At 47.8% G+C, this 12,359-nt stretch overlaps 1 protein-coding gene across 1 annotated transcript in view; it reads right to left on the reverse strand.

Annotated features, from left to right (window-relative positions):
* Window positions 1-4,230, reverse strand: part of LOC142185119 (ligand of Numb protein X 2-like) — a 33,112-nt gene extending 28,882 nt beyond the window's left edge. The window contains exon 1 of the mRNA XM_075260375.1: window positions 4,199-4,230. The gene's annotated coding sequence lies outside the window, so the exon portion shown is untranslated. The remainder of the gene's footprint in view (window positions 1-4,198) is intronic.
* Between the last annotated feature and the right edge of the window lie 8,129 nt (window positions 4,231-12,359).

A 12,359-nucleotide genomic window follows, 5' to 3' on the forward strand; every position in this document is an offset into this window, starting at 1 on the left:
GCGCAGTCGGCTGCCCAAGGCCTAGAAGTTTGAAGCCAGCGCCGGAAGAAGACGCGTGAAGAGTCCGTTCCTGAAGAAGATGGAGGCGGTGCTGGAGAGTTCTCTTGCAGTATTGGGGGACGCCCCCAGTGCTGTTTGAGTGCTGTCTCCCGCCCCCAGTGCTGCGAGAGAACTCATTTGCATACCGATGGAAACCGGGATTTATACAGAATGGTGGCGTGGAGAAGATATCGAAAGGTAGGAGATGAATAGCTTTTCTTAAGGCTATTCTGACGGGTTAGGGACAAAAAAAATGAATTTTAATGATAGGATCCCTTTAAGGGTTTGTTCACTTTATTGTTTCATAACCCTCCTCCATGTTTTCATAAACATTTCTTCAGCATACACAATAAAGACAGCCACTAAATCTGATGTGAACAAAGTCCAAAACTCTAGTGACAGCACTGGACTATATATATATATATATATATATATATATATATATATATATATATATATATATATATAACCACGTTTAATCTGATATGACCACTGTGTACTATGGAAAGACCTATTGATCTTCACTATATATTCATTGGGGTATAGACCGTCTACATTGGGTCTACTGGGTTTCTTGCAAGACTTTATTCCCTGATGATTTTACAACCTAAATGTGTCAAGTTCAATTACAGCCAATTTATTAAGCAGCTAATAAACATTATAATATTGTCCCAGTGATACTTGGAAGAAGAATAAAGTGACGTTCCAGACCCCGGCCAGGATGAGATGACGGATTTACAACGTGTGCGATACAAATCCATGCATACCTGCACGGTAACTACAAGTTGGAACAGTTTGTTTTCCTCTGGAAGTGAAAGGTTGGGAGGACACACCAAGAACACGTTCTAGGACAGAAGACGAATATAAATAGTTACACGCACTACGCCCTGGCAAATGAGTACAGAGGGATATACAAGATACACAGAACGGGAGTGTGAACCAATACAAGGTACTATATACACATGCTGAGCGGTGTAAACCCTGCACATAATCCAGCTCTAAACATGACAACATCAGGGGGATGAAGGTAGAAGAATACCAGATATGTAAGAGTCCATGCCAAGGATGGAACACGACAAGCACAATACTGTGCTTCATACACGACAAAAAACCCTACAAGTACATATTAGGCCCAAACTACCCGGGTGATTATTTTCACTTTCCAAAGTGTCTTTGGAATAAACTCCTCCATAATCAACAGAATGAGTCCTACATGAGCACTATGGCTTCACCAAGGGATCTCGGGTTCACAAGTCATAAGTATTGTCCCTGGACGATGTTCCACCAAATATCTGTATTTTAAGCCTGTCCATGCCCAAGACATCCACATTGCAAATGGTGAAATTCACAGCAGGATCTGCAGCGCGAGAATCTCCTACCAGATTCACGACTCAAGGATTGTACACAACACTTTGGCCTATAAAGTTGTCACACGGAGGCCGAGCCCTGACCACGTGTCGTCTATGCTCTGAGTTATCGCTGTGGATGGAAAATCTGCAGCATTTCCAGTAGCAACCGCTGAGATATGAACAGATCCGCTGCAAATTCGCTCCTTACAATGCAGAGGGTGATATCTGTGTCACATCTACAGCAAGGACAAATGAAACCTGCAACTAAAACAAACAAGCATTTGGTGCAAATGTCCTGTGTGTACATACCTTACAGGGATACAGCGATACCTACAGGTGTAATGCACTAGGCATACAAAAACTATGGAAAATACTGCAGATTGTGTGTCTGTACGTGATCAGAATCTGTCAGAGGAAATTTTACCCAGTAAATCTGTACACAAACAATTTATACAAGGTATTTCTATTTGTATAACATTTGTATGTATTTTAAAAAATAAATCTCATAAATGTGGCCATATTACAGCTCCATACGACCTCAGATATGGTTGCTAGCCCTCGCTGTCCAGCTGTATACCTCTCATTTCATGGACAGTTATTTGGAGCATCCCTATCCTTTGACTTTCCGGCTGGTGCAGAAGTATCACCCCCATCATCCTCTAACTGCACTACCTTACACCAAGCCATATAACTTTGGGAACCCCAACAAACAGTTTCACACAGAGCCCAGCGGACACCATTGTCTATAACAGGGTCTTGTCGGGTGTTTGAAACCGAAAACTGAGAAATAAAAATATTCAGCTGACTGTAAGATCCGCCCCACAGATCTGACCCCCCTACAGATATGACCCTCCCATACAGATATGACCCCCCCCATTAAAGATATGACCCCTATATACAGATATGACCCCTGCACCACACAGATATGACCCCTCACCCATACAGATATGACCCCCACATACAGATATGGCCCCCCCCCATACAGATATGACCCCTGTACCATACACAGATATGACCCCTCCCCCATACAGATATGACCCCCACACACAGATATGACCCCCCCATACAGATCTGACCCCCTCCATACAGATATGACCCCCATATACAGACATGACACCACCATCTGACCCCAGCCTCAGTACTGTCAGTATAATGTCTGTCATTAGGACAAGGCCCCAGGTTGCAGAAAGTGTGAAAAACAAGCAGCGTTTTACAGCACCAGCAACATGAATCAGATTTTGGTTCATCCAAAAAAATAAAAACCTGTGGAAAAGCTGAGTTATCAAAAACACGTGCGTTTAGGAAATAGGTAGCATGTAACATATAGCTGCAGAAACACAAGCGTTACCCCTATAGATTTATTAAGGGAAGAAAGGCGGCAGAGGAAAATGCAGCAAAACAGAGGAAAACGCACCAAAACAGAGGAAAACGCAAAACGCAGCAAAACAGGGGAAACCGCGGCAAAACAGGGGAAAACGAAGCAAAACGGGAAAATGCAGCAAAACAGAGGAAACCGCAAAACGCAGCAAAACAGGGGAAAACGCAGCAAAACGGGGGGAAAACGCAGCAAAACGGGGGGAAAACGCAGCAAAACGGGGGGAAAACGCAGCAAAACGGGGGGAAAACGCAGCAAAACGGGGGAAAACGCAGCAAAACGGGGGAAAACGCAGCAAAACGCAGCAAAACGGGGGAAAACGCAGCAAAACAGGGGAAAACGCAGCAAAACAGGGGAAAACGCAGCAAAACAGGGGAAAACGCAGCAAAACAGGGGAAAACGCAGCAAAACAGGGGAAAACGCAGCAAAACAGAGGAAAACGCAGCAAAACAGAGGAAAACGCGGCAAAAGTGCAATAAAAACACTACGAATAAGAGACAGAAGGCATTTACGCTGCAGGTTTTTTCCCGCAGTTTTTCTTAGTTGTGATTCGCTATGTGGGATCTTAGCCTCAGGGCACGTTCACACGGAGGAAGCGGTGGCGGAAACGTTTTCTGTCGTATGAATATCCCGCGCTGCAACGGCATCCCACTGAGGGACCCGAAAAACGGAGACCCTGTCCTCTTAGAAATTGGTTATTTGCAGAATAGACCCCAGACTATAATGGCGTCCGCCAGTCTCACTGTTCTCTACACCGATGTTAAGGGGATACAAATCACCTCGCAAAAATAGATCCATCAACAGCAACGGAAATGGAAGCGCAAAAAAGTTTCATGTGTCTGAATATGGCGGCGATTTTTGTAAAGTTTTAGATATTCTCCAAAGTATTTCAGCCTAACCAGACTGATTTATATTTGGCATCGCGGTCACCGTCCCAGCCCATAGACTAACACCAATCTCGCTTTTGTCGCAAAAACAAAACTCATAAAACAAGAACACAATTGGCGATTTATTTTCCCATTTGCAACACCAGTTTTTTTGAGCGTGCGCCATTTAGTAAGTACAACCTGTCCCACAAAAAAACAAACCGAATAATAACGTTACGGCCTTGGCGCGGCGAGGAGTAAATACGCCATCGTGTTATATTGCCTCTACCGCGATCTACACATCACAGACAACCCATATGGTGTAATATACAGGAGATGGGGGTCCATAGTGTCCCATGTCAGAGGATATGGAGGCCATATGTCATACACAGGTGTCTGAGGGACTACAGGTCACAGCACTACCCGCATGAGGTAAACAATGGCGGGTGAGTGAGGTCCAGCTGGAGCAGAGTTATGGCGGGAAACACCACAGCTCGGCCCTCACAGCCGGGGCTCCCCGCCGCCATATTGTCCCCCTCATAACACCGAATAAGAAGCCACAGACTCACCTGGAGCCGCCGCCGCAGCCGGGAAAGTTCCTGCCGAGAGTCTCACCTGGGTGGAGGGGAAGTGACTCACCAGGAGGAGGGGGCGGTCACCTGACACAGGAACATGGCCTCACACAGTATACACTGACAGAGCAATGGCGGCCTGGCGCCTCACACAGTATACACTGACAGAGCAATGGCGGCCTCAGTATACAGCACACACCTGGCGCCTCACACAGTATACACTGACAGAGCAATGGCGGCCTCAGTATACAGCACACACCTGGCGCCTCACACAGTATACACTGACAGCAATGGCGGCCTCAGTATACAGCACACACCTGGCGCCTCACACAGTATACACTGACAGAGCAATGGCGGCCTCAGTATACAGCACACACCTGGCGCCTCACACAGTATACACTGACAGCAATGGCGGCCTCAGTATACAGCACACACCTGGCGCCTCACACAGTATACACTGACAGCAATGGCGGCCTCAGTATACAGCACACACCTGGCGCCTCACACAGTATACACTGACAGCAATGGCGGCCTCAGGACACAGCACACACCTGGCGCCTCACACAGTATACACTGACAGCAATGGCGGCCTCAGTATACAGCACACACCTGCTGCCGTCAGCTTATACACAGGGAGGCGAGGGTCGGTTGCTATTAGCCACGGCCCTACTTCTTGTCTCCACAGGTTTCCTCATAGAGGATCCAATATAGAGAGAGTCAATGTAAATATATGTGGCCCTATATATATATATATATATATATATACACACACAGGGCCACAAAATGGTATTGTTGCCCATAGCAAACAAATCCCAAAATAAAGGTTATAGTCTGATTGTTTGCTATGAGCAGTAAGGGAGCGTTCACACTAGCGTCGGTGTCCGCTGCTAATGTCCGTTCAAAATCTTGCGCGGACATTAGCAGCGGACACTAGCTGTGTCCGGGACATTTTACATTGATTTAAATGGCGATCGGGTGCATTCGTTTTAAGTGTCCTTAACTGGCCGTTCCCAAAGATGTCCGACTTTTCAAGCGGACAGCAAAACCCAGCATGTAGGTTTTTTCTGTCTGCTTGAAAAGTCGGACATCTTTGGGAACGGACAGTTAAGGACAGGCACGGACTGTAAAAGAACGCACCCGATCGCCGTATAAATCAATGCAAAATGTCACAGACACAGCGAGTGTCCGCTGCTAATGTCCGCGCAAGATTTTGAACAGACATTAGCAGCGGACGCTAGCTGTCGGACAATGACGGTAGTGTGAATACCCCCTAAGGGCTCGTTCACATCTGCGCCCGGTCTCCGTTCTGCAGGTTTCCGTTTCCTGCACAAAACAGAGGCAGGAGACAGAAACCTGCAGGACTCTCTCACCCATTTGGGTTTGAAAGATGTCCGGGGGTGAGCGTTTTATGCTCTCCGCCGCGAAACCGTTTTTTAAAAAATCGGACACAGAGTTGGACATGCAGTACTCTGTGTCCGGTTTTAAAAAAAACGGTTTCGCGTCGGAGAGCATAAAACGCTCACGGCCAGACCCGGTCTGACAGCTTTCCGTCTTCTGCGTGCAGAAGACGGAAAGCTGAGAATGGAGACCCGAACGCAGGTGTGAACCCAGCGTAAGGACACTAAACTCTGTTTCATTCACATTTGCACCTGCCCGTTGTTCTGGTCCTCTGATAGATGAGAACAATGAACAGCTGACATTAGCGTGAACCTATAGATGGGAGTCGTCGTGGCATATATTTGGAGCACAGCCCCTTGCTCTGTCTGTGCCCCGCTTGTCACTTTTTGCAAAAGTATGATGGTGACCAAGATGGAGGCCGCGGCCCGATAAACTTATAACACACCAGAAAACAGGCGCAAATTCTCCCGGTTTTCTGGTATAGATTTCAGTGTTGGCATCTGAATTATTAAGAGAGTGGAGCCTGGTAACCCTCTAATGATCTTTGGGCGGGTTCACACCTGCGCCCAGTCTCCGCTTTAGGCAATCCGGCAGGTTTTTGTCTTCTGCCCCGAGAAATTGGACAAGGGACAAAAACCCATCAGTCAGTTTACACTTTGCAAACCCATTCAAGTGAAAACTGACCGCCAGGTTTCCGTCCCCTGTCCAGTTTCTCGGGGCAGAAGACGAAAACCCACCGGATTGCCTAAAGTGGAGACCGGGTGCAGGTGTGAACCTGCCCATAGGTTCCTTAAAAAGCCTAAATGGCTATTAAGTTTATTAAAGGGGTTGCCCAGGATAAATTGATACTTCTACCTTACGTACAAAAAATGTATACCCAGATCACACATTTTCAGAATTTCCGGTGACAGAACGTCACCAATACTAATCCCCATCAACCCATCATACTTACCTGTCTTCCTGTCTGGATCTTCTGGGCACGGGATATCAGTTCCTTCCACCGTTTCCTCCACTTTTCGACGTCTACAGTGCCAGCATGTCAGTTCTATTGGACAGGCATGGGAGGCCGGCTGACGTCAAGAAGATGAGGGGCTAGCCCCCCACGCCTGCGCAGCAGTCCGCCAAGAGGAGGAGGATCTGGAGCCACAGAAGGAGGTGATCTCCCGTGCCAAGAAGATCCAGACAGGAAGACAGGTAAGTATGATGGGGTGGGCTGAGTGAGTTAGTTAGGAAGGGCTAGTAGTGGGTGGGCTAGCTAAGCTAATGGAGGAAGTGTGAGAGGAGGGGGAGGTAGCGTGAGCCAGCTCTGAGCGAGGAGCAATGCATCATGGTAGTTTTTGTAAAAAAGAACAGGAAGCCACACCATGTAAACAAATGCAGAAGATGCCAGGGAATCCCAGAAATCACTCAAAACACTGCTGAAAGTCTATGGGTGCACTTATTACCCCATTAATAGCACTAAAAGATTTTCATATCCGGAGAACCCCTTTAATGTCCTACAAACAGTTACTGATAAGAACAACTCAAACAAATTTCAATAGGAAAAGTGCCCATGAATAGTGGCAGCGATTGTTAGGAGTATTTAGGTTCATTACTTTCTTTCCTGGTTGGTTGGTCTGTCCTCCCATTTGCACCTGGGAGGAGTGGTCTCTACTCTGTATTTAAACCCATGCCTCCCATGGTTCTGTGCTGAGTGTCGCTTTTACAGAGCTAGGCCTTAGCAGGAGGAGTAGGTGGTTATCTTGGATAGAGGAAGTTCCGTGGTTGGTTTTTGGGAGGTTTTGGGTGAACAAGTTGGTGTGTGTGTTTTCCCTTCTGTGTTCACCAATCCTCCCTCTGTGTATAATTGACTGTGTGAGTGAATTGCCTTATCCTTTGATTTCTACTCAGTTTCCCTGTGTTTGTTTCCTAGTGTATGGTTCCTTCCCATATTGGTTTGGGGAATTCTTTCCTTCATGTTTCCTGTGTGCTGCTTGTGTTGTTAGTCAGCGCACACCCTTGTCAGTCCCTGTCAGTAGCAGCTTCACTTGTTCGTTAGGGGTGACCCCCTTTAGTCTCCAGTCCCTAGAGGTCTTATAGGGCATTCCTTCTCCCACTTCCCTCTAGGCCTACGGTGTCAGTGAGAGAGGAGCTGTCGGGGTCAGGCTTAGCCTGAGTACAGCCGACCCACACCCGTGAGGCAGGGACCGGGATAGCTAGTGGGAGTAGTGCAGGGCGAGATTCCCTACTGCTATCCCTTAGCCCCGTTGCAGCTACCTGGACTGACATAACAGTACACTCAGCCGGTAAAAAAAAAAAAAAAAAAAAAAAAAAAAAAAAAAAAAAAAAAAAAGGAAAGGTTCATTTGCATTATGACGGACCTGAAACAGTTGTACCAGGCGGTGCAGCAGATTTCCACTGAGATGGAGGGGATCAAGCTACGAATGGATGCCATCCAAGCTTCTGGCGTATCTCAAGTACAGCAGTTGGCTCAACACACAGCCTCTCAGGTGGAGGGCATACAGAGGCAGGTGAGTAGCGCCCCTGTGGGTCGGCCTCTGGAGCCAAAAGTCAGCTTACCTGAACCCTTCCGAGGTAAGAGGTCAGATTTTTTCCGATTTCAAAAGGACTGTCTTTTGTATTTCCGGCTACGGCCGTTTTCCTCCGGTTCTGAGGTACAGAGAGTTGGGATTATTATTACTTTATTGAGAGATGATCCCCTCATCTGGGCACATTCGTTACCAGCCGACTCAGCTTGCTTACTAACTGTAGAGGCGTTTTTCTCCACAATGGGGTTACTGTATGACGACCCAGACAGGGTACGCACGGCTGAGTATAACCTACGACGTGTGGTGCAAGGGGATCACGCTATAGAGAAATATTGCACAGAGTTTCGTAGGTGGGCAGCAGAAGTACATTGGAATGACCCCGCTCTACTTAGTCAGTTTGAGACAGGGCTCTCGGACCAGGTTAAAGATCATCTAGTTTCTCACCCTGTTCCGGGAGATCTAGATGAGGCCATGCAGCTGGCAATTAGAGTTGGACGGCGCCTCCGGGAGCGTGGAGACAAGAGTCCTGGGGGGGTTAGCCCTCCTCAATTCTCTGTTTTTGGAGAGGACCCGGGGGACCAACCCATGCAGATTGGGGCCACTGTGCGAAGTGCTAGACCCAAGAGTGAAGGGTCCCGCACAGTACGCTGTTTTGTGTGTGGAGGGATGGGACATGTAGCAAGGGTATGCCCCTCCAGAGAATGGTTCGCCAAGGAGGGTAATAACCCCAGGTCTATTGAGGGTAAAGGGAGAAAACCTACTAAGGAGGGAGGTGTGCATATTTCCTGTACTCAGACTGCCGGGTTGACCCTTGATGGATGGGTAAATGGGCAGAAGTGCCGGATTTTGGTTGATTGTGGTTCGGCAGTCAACCTTATTGACTCAGAGTTTTGTGAGCAATTAAGGGTGAGTCCTTTGGTCTTGAAGTCTCAGATACCGGTGTGGGCTATTGATAAGACCCCTCTACAGCAATCTGTCATCTCCAAACAGGTGGAGGGTCTGGAGTTTATTGTGGGTGGCCACAGGGAAGAGATTGACTTGTTCTTGTTATCTAAGTTACCAGCACAAGTAGTGTTGGGGTGGCCCTGGCTGAAGCAACATAACCCTATTATCAACTGGGAGACCGAGACAGTAGTTTCTTGGGGGCATGGGTGTAATGGTCGATGTCTGCCCATATCCGTTATGTCTTTGTCTATAGACAATTTGCCTCAAGAAATATGTGAGTTCAGGGAGGTCTTTGAGGAAAGGGCAGCCAAGACATTACCACCACATCGCACCTATGATTGCTCGATTAAATTTATACCTAATGCAGTGTTACCCAAGACACGGTTGTACAATCTCACTATTCCGGAGAGGGAGGCGCTCAAAGAGTATATTGAGGGGAGTCTAGAGGTGGGGCATATTCGCCCATCTAAGTCCCCAGTAGCAGTGGGGTTTTTCTTTGTAAAGAAGAAAGATGGAGGGTTGCGCCCTTGTTTGGATTTTAGGGAGATTAATAAAATCACGGTGCGGAATCCCTATCCCATCCCGTTGATCTCGGATCTTTTCAGCCAGATTACGGGAGCTCGCTGGTTTAGTAAAATAGATTTACGTGGGGCGTATAACTTGCTGAGAATCAAGAAGGGGGATGAGTGGAAAACAGCGTTTAACACACCCCTAGGACACTTTGAGAATCTGGTGATGCCTTTCGGTCTAACCAATGCGCCCGCGTTTTTTCAGAATTTTATTAATGATGTACTAAGTGCCGTCATAGGGAGGGGGGTTGTGGTCTATCTGGACGATATACTCATTTACACCCCGGATTTGGAGACTCATTGGGAGAGAGTGAGAGAGGTTTTAGATCTCCTGAGGGTTAACCAATTAAGTGCTAAGCTGGAGAAATGTGTGTTCGCGGTCAATAAATTATGTTTCCTTGGCTATATCCTATCGGACAAGGGGTTCGAGATGGATCCTGAGAAGGTCAGGGCAGTCTTGGAGTGGCCGCGACCTGAGAACCTAAAGGCGGTCCAACGGTTCTTGGGATTCTCCAACTATTATCGCCAGTTTATTAAGGGATTTTCTGAGGTTGTGAAACCCATCTCGGACTTGACTAAGAAGGGGGCTGACTGTGCTAAGTGGTCGCCAGAGGCGCTAGCCGCGTTTGAAGAATTGAAGAAGCGATTCTCCTCCGCTCCCATTTTGAGACAGCCGGATGAGAGGTTGGCCTTCCGAGTGGAGGTGGATGCCTCCTCGGTGGGGGTGGGAGCAGTACTTTCTCAGGAGTTCGAGGAGGGTACGCATCCCTGTGCCTTCTTTTCTAAGAAATTCTCTGCCTCTGAACGGAATTATGACATCGGAGATAGAGAACTACTGGCAATAAAACTAGCGTTCGAACATTGGCGTCATTTCCTGGAGGGGGCCAGAAGGCCAGTCCAGGTATTTACCGATCACAAGAATTTGGTTTATCTTGGGTCGGCGAAGAGATTAAATGCACGGCCGGCCAGATGGGCTCTATTTTTTGCGCGGTTCCATTTTACCGTGACTTATGTGCCGGGTTCAAAGAATGTTAAGGCTGATGCTTTATCCCGGTATATGTCGACCGATGAGGAACGAGAGGCGCCTGCCACTATTCTTGGGGATGGAGTGGTGGTAGCAGTATTGGGCACGAAATTGGAGAAAGCCTTGATCGAAGCGCAACACGCTGCACCTTCCAAGATACCTAGAAACAAGCTGTTTGTCCCAACTACTCTCCGACAAAGTCTCCTGAGGGAGTGTCACGAGTCGGTTCTTGCTGGTCACCCGGGGGTTTCAGAGACCATGAGATTGGTGTCTAGGAATTTTTGGTGGCCAGGGTGGAGTAAGGATGTCTTGCAGTTTGTTCAAAGTTGTTCGGTCTGTGCAAGAGCCAAGGCGTCGCATACCCGTCCCCACGGTCTTCTACATCCGTTAGAACCTCCTAAGGCACCTTGGACTCATCTGTCTATGGATTTCATCACGGGCCTTCCAGTGTCTAAGGGTTTCACGGTCATTTGGGTAGTCGTTGACCGCTTCACGAAAATGTGCCATTTGATCCCGTTTTCCAGGCTGCCATGTGCCAAGACACTATCAGGGGCATTTATTAAAGAAATTGTAAGGTTGCATGGTCTTCCCGAGGAGATCGTTTCGGACAGGGGTCCGCAATTTGTGGCTAAATTCTGGCGGGCTTTTTGCAGCAGGTTGGGAGTTACACTGTCGTTTTCCTCCGGGTTTCACCCGGAGTCTAACGGGCAAACAGAGAGGAAGAATCAGGATGTGGAACAGTTTTTGAGGTGTTTTGTTCGAGAGAATCAGAATAATTGGGCTGACTTTCTTCCCCTGGCAGAATTTTCCTTAAACAACCATGATTCCAACGCCACAGGTACCACACCTTTTTTTTGCTCCAGTGGTAGACATCCTGTTTTCGGAGTATTTTCTTCCATTTCGTCCCCAGTTCCGGAGGAGGAGCTATTTTCTAAAAAGCTGCAAGGGGTATGGTCCCGTATCCGAGAGAATCTGGTGCGGGCGTCGCACCAGGCTAAGGTCCAGGCGGATAGGAAGAGAGGAGAGTTGCAGTTCTTCCCTGGTGAGATGGTTTGGTTGTCCACCAAGAATATCAGGTTGAAGGTTCCTAGCAAGAAGCTGAGTCCCAGGTTTGTGGGTCCTTTTAAGATCATCAAGATGGTAAATGAAGTGGCGGCGCAGCTGCAACTACCTAAAAGGTGGAAGATAAACCGGGTCTTCCATGTCTCCTTGTTAAAGAAGGCCAAGAAGGGAATGTCTCCAGTTAAAGTTCCACCAGTTTCTGAGTCCGGGGAGTATGAGATATCCCGAGTTCTGGATAGCAAATATGTTCGGGGGAAGCTACGGTATCTGGTGGCATGGAAGGGATACGGTCCTGAAGATAATTCTTGGGTTCTGGAGTCGGATATGTCAGCCCCCAGACTCGTGGAGAAATTCCACAAGGAGTTCCCGAAGAAGGATGCTCCTAGAGAATCCGGAGTCTTCTCCTTGAGGGGAGGATCCTGTTAGGAGTATTTAGGTTCATTACTTTCTTTCCTGGTTGGTTGGTCTGTCCTCCCATTTGCACCTGGGAGGAGTGGTCTCTACTCTGTATTTAAACCCATGCCTCCCATGGTTCTGTGCTGAGTGTCGCTTTTACAGAGCTAGGCCTTAGCAGGAGGAGTAGGTGGTTATCTTGGATAGAGGAAGTTCCGTGGTTGGTTTTTGGGAGGTTT

Source organism: Leptodactylus fuscus, chromosome 11 (assembly GCF_031893055.1).
Source record: "Leptodactylus fuscus isolate aLepFus1 chromosome 11, aLepFus1.hap2, whole genome shotgun sequence".
Lineage (NCBI taxonomy): Eukaryota > Metazoa > Chordata > Amphibia > Anura > Leptodactylidae > Leptodactylus > Leptodactylus fuscus.